Source organism: Adiantum capillus-veneris, chromosome 7, assembly GCF_014529385.1.
Source record: "Adiantum capillus-veneris isolate H3 chromosome 7, ASM1452938v2, whole genome shotgun sequence".
In the NCBI taxonomy this organism is placed as follows: Eukaryota; Viridiplantae; Streptophyta; class Polypodiopsida; order Polypodiales; family Pteridaceae; genus Adiantum; species Adiantum capillus-veneris.
In genome coordinates this window covers 61,207,041-61,211,955 of record NC_140937.1, presented here as the reverse complement: position 1 = coordinate 61,211,955, position 4,915 = coordinate 61,207,041, and the positions used below count along the sequence as shown (strand labels likewise).

The window sequence follows — 4,915 nt, the reverse complement described above, 5'->3', positions numbered from 1 at the left end:
CTATATAAGATTGGTTATTTATACTTCAGAGTGCACTTGTAACAGGCTTGAGCAATTTTTAACAGCCGACAATTAACAAGTTTCTTTAATAACTTGTCTTAAGCAGTGCCTTACACTTTATCAGCTATGGCTTATATTCAAGATCAGGTATTAGCAATAACGCTAGCCCATCTGCAGTAGTTAGGTGAGTCCATCAGGAGAAATACCATACTCCATTATGAGCATCTTCTATTCCCTCTATTAGGAACATGAGCTGCATAGACAAAATGGTGGACATATCAAAATAGATTGACGCGGGTGACCCTATGGGGTCGAGAACACTTCAGGAATAATATTTTTCTGGAGATGGTAAAGGAAGCCCTGGGCTTAGGTCCACAGTATTATTATGTGGAACATTTAACAAAGCGTGGATTTCTCGAGCGGTTATATTTGTTAGCGTAGTTTCTACCATAGCGTAAGATATTTTTGTATCGCCATTTTGGCCAACCCCCAAGAGGATATTTAACTTTTCACCACATACCACGGAGTTTAGTGTAATTTTAGCCAACCGTATCCTTCCTTTGGCTGAGCGTCCTAACATGTGTTTTTATTGTGATATCTGCTTGTGTGATCATGTAATGGAAGGTTTAATTGAGATGTAAAGGTGAAAAAAAGAGGAGGGTTTTATTGAATCTAAGACAGGATCTTTTTGTCCAATTTATGTAGTGAAGCATGAGAAAGGACTCATGTAATCTTGTGTGCATAATTCTTAGCACCATCTTCATCGCCACCATCTCTTGTGGATTTTGAGCATCCATCTTATCACAAACCTTTGAGTTTATTAGATATATCTTCTTAGAACCTAAATGAAAGTCTTAGTAAAGTCACCCCTTGGGCTTGAAGGGGATGTAAATCAAGAAACTTTGGGGAACTCCTTTTCCTTTTATTATCATTACGAGCATCCTCTCATGACTCATAGTTCTCTCAGGCTATGGATTCTCCAAGTATTACAATGCAGATGGATCACGTTCTCAGTATGGAGAGAACTTGCTTGGCTTGCACATTGATTCATAATCAAAGCTTGTCCTCCTACCTAAACATCACACAGAGTATAGAAAACGTTTGGTAGGGCCTTCAAACAATTGGCATGACGTTTCATGTGTGCATGATGCTGCTTTACCTCAAGGAGATTACCAACACCCAAGTCAATAACATATACCTTTGCTTCCTCCGTTGCAATAATCACATCATCATCATCATCATCATCAACATCCACATCAGTATCAACTTTGACAACAATAATATCATCATCACCAGCAACAGCATCAGTAGCAACATCACCGTCACCACCAACATCAACATCACCAGAGTTGGTATTTGCAAAATGAGGGGGATGATGGGAATGGTCATCATTCCCATCAAGATCTGCATCAAATTTTTATGTGCTAAATAGTTGCCCCTACAGTCTTGAACACCATGGAATATCCTTGTCTACTACTGTGAGTACCCCAGTCTTAAATGGTTTGGCTGCAACATATCAAATGGATTCAGTGCCATCTTCACTACAAGTAGGAATCTATGATTATTAGGGTAAACATGCTTGTGGTTTGCACTATTCCTGGGTACACAAGGTGAATAGTCCTACACTTGATGGTCAAGGTGATTAGGGTGCTTGAAAACAAGATTTTTATATCTCTTCCAGGTTTAATTCTAACAATAGCTATGGAGTTGATGCATTGGCATGGCACCAGGCTAATCATTTTGTATTTTCAACTAAAACAGAGCACAATGAACTTGTCAACCATTGGCCTCAAAATATGTGAGATACCCAACAAAATTTCAATCTATAGAGGGCTCAAAATACTATGAATTTCGATTTCTTTCTTGGTAGCTTGGCCACTATGGAGAAAAAACACCAACACATGATTGAGCTGAAACAAGTAAATGATTTTTGCATATCAACTGTGATGTTAACCGAAGACAATAGGTGGAAATGGCTATTGGGCACTGCACACTATATGGCCAAACATCAAATTGATTTGTACTCCACAAAGGGTTTGAGCCAACGCTAGCAGAAAAGTGTTCTCTAGGGGAGCTATGTTCAAGGACAAGGAGCAACATGATGATAAGAGTTTATGAAACAAGGTCAGTGATCTTTGATTTTCAACCACCAAGGGATCCTGATTCAAGAAGACCCATGGCAGTGCACATTGATCGTATCATTTGCCCCTCATCAAATTGCTAACTTTGTTTCTTGGTGGCATAGGCAAGATAGAACATCAGCAATGGCGCCCTTGTGCATGTAGATAAGAGGGCCCAACATGCTCATCTCTATCTATTGTGAGCTTGAACAACATCACACAAGCGTACAATGGCATGGACCAAAGAAAAAAATCTCTGTGTGTGTGTGTGTGTGTGCATGTGTGTGTGTGTGTGTGTGTGTGTGTGTGTGTGTGTGTGTGTGTGTGTGTGTTCAGCTTATATGGAAAAAAAGGGGGGGACTAGAGCCCCCCATCATCAGTGTGTGCGGATGATGGGGGGCCTAGTCCCCCCTCAAGACTAACATGCAACATTTAATGACGAGTGGTGAGGGGATCCACGGTTTCTAAGTCCATGCACAAAAATCAATGCAATCATAGCTGCATGCATCACATCAAAACTAAACCTCGGAAGAAATGATACCCCCTAAACTTGGGTAGAGCATGTTGAGTTACCATAAAGGATCATAAAAATGGGTTGGGTTCCATCATGTGGATGCGGGTGAAGTGGTTAGGTCATGTGTCTCAAAGCTTGGGGCAAGAGGTTGTGAATTCAAAATCAACTAGGAAAGACCCTCAACTGCCTTGATTTTTGAACTGCCCAATTTTAGCATGCCTCAATTTTTGTGCTCATCGGGTTTAGTCCACCTATGGATGGGTCTAGTGTGACTTGAGATCACGCCGTCCACTTCCCAGCCATTGATCCCTGAGCCCCTCAATTAAGCATTGTGTCACTTAGTCATGAGGCTAGTCCCCCCCTTCATTAGGAAGAGAACGGGGTCTAGGAGGGCCTGTTTATTTGGCAGTTTAAGAAAGTCAAACCTTTAGTATTAAGAGAGTAATCAAAGGCCAGCTTTTGAATTCCAAGAGGCAAAACGGCTAGTTTATTTGAATTCAAATTTCTCTCCAAAATAAAATTAAAATTCTAGCGGATAAAACCATATCATGTAGCATATTGTGGAAAGAGCTCGATGCGTAGATTGTAGATCTATGATCTCCGCTCAAACTAGAGATCATATGTGGAAGTTATAGAAGGCCAAAAATGATGAAATTGTCCACCTCCTTTTGGGGGGGAAGTGCATCCTTTGACCACTCTTACACATCTCTTACACACCCACCATTCTTGCACACATGGCATACACCTATTCGTCAAAATGTTAATCACCTCCATAAGCTCATGGAAAATAAAGAGGCCCTCCTACACCCCATGCTCTTCCTAATGTTCTTTTAAAATTTTATTGGCAATGCTTCCTGGGTAGTCAGCTTGTCCAAGTGAGGGATGAGTAGGGTGAGGCTTGAGGTGGGTATAGAGTGGAATAAGGGGCTGTCATACTCAGCCCACTTGATATTGGGCATTCACACCATCTTGTTGGAACTCAATTCCTTGATCGGCCTTCAGGTTTTAGAGCTCATCAATGGATGTAGCCTGTTTGCTTTTAAGGTCGTATGCTAAAACGAGGAGGTGGCAAAAAGAAGCAGTAGTAGAGTAGAGGGAGGGCACGTTCAAGCATGAAAGCAAACTTTATACTCTAGGCCATCTCATCAAAGGTTTTATGATCAAAGTTTGGATAATTGCCAAATGTGGACCACATACAATCTAGAAAGATGGGGGGGGCTGGAGTGCCCCCATGTTTACATGCAAGCAGACAATGGGGGGGACTCCACCCCCCCCCCCGGGCCCCTTTTCCAATTGTGATTGTTGTATTATCATATTTTACAGAAATTGCATGCACATCATCTTCAAGCAAGCCCTACCTCAACATCACAAGCACCTATCTGTAGTTTTTTCTATCAAGATTGAGCGAGTGAGCAGCCATGGCTATGGCACCTTAGTATCTTTTAATGCAATGGTGCAATTATCTCTCTCTCTCTCTCTCTCTCTCTCTCTCACACACACACACACACACACACACACACACAGGGCCTGGTCGCAATCTCGCAAACATTTCTTTTTTTAAGAATCATTCACTCATTTAGAGATCTTTGTCCAAACAACCATCTAGAAGGTGATGTAAGCATTTCAATACATAGCCAAATGCATGAAACAATATATGTGAAGCATAGGTTTTGGGACATGGTAGGTCATAGGATGCTAGCCTTCATTATGGGTAGGTATGCTAGCCTTCATTATGGGTAGGTATGCCGTATAATCTCTACAACGATAAGAGGAACTGAATGCATGGACCATTGTTTTAATAGTGTGCTCTGGTATATGTGCATGCGGCTGTGTGTGTGTGTGTGCACATGTGTGTGTGTGTGTGTATAATCTCTACAACGATAAGAGGAACTGAATGCATGGACCTTTGTTTTAATAGTGTGCTTTGGTATATGTGCATGCGACTGTGTGTGTGTGGCTACTTTACTTATATAATAAAACATAAATGAACTTTTTAGTTCAAAAGATAGATGGCTTTAGATAAGTGACAATGACTAATATAAAAACAACTCAGTGTTAGAATTATTTTTGTACATTTCTATAAGAATGAGGTCTCATTCTAGCGGAGAAGTACAGTATCTGATCTAAAATATATGTTCTAAGAAGTGGTAGGAGCCTAGAATGTCAAGGATAGACATTTCCTTCAAGCCAAAAAAATTCCAAGAAACGATAGAGTCCTCGCCTGCATCCATTCAAACAAGACATTACCTTGAATTAAGCTTCAAAAACTTATCTCCTAGGG

The 4,915-nt window shown here is 40.8% G+C and overlaps 1 pseudogene; it reads left to right on the top strand.

Annotated features, from left to right (window-relative positions):
• The first annotated feature begins 617 nt into the window (after positions 1 to 617).
• Positions 618 to 2,224, top strand: LOC147453948 (uncharacterized; annotated as a pseudogene).
• The last annotated feature ends 2,691 nt before the right edge of the window (positions 2,225 to 4,915 follow it).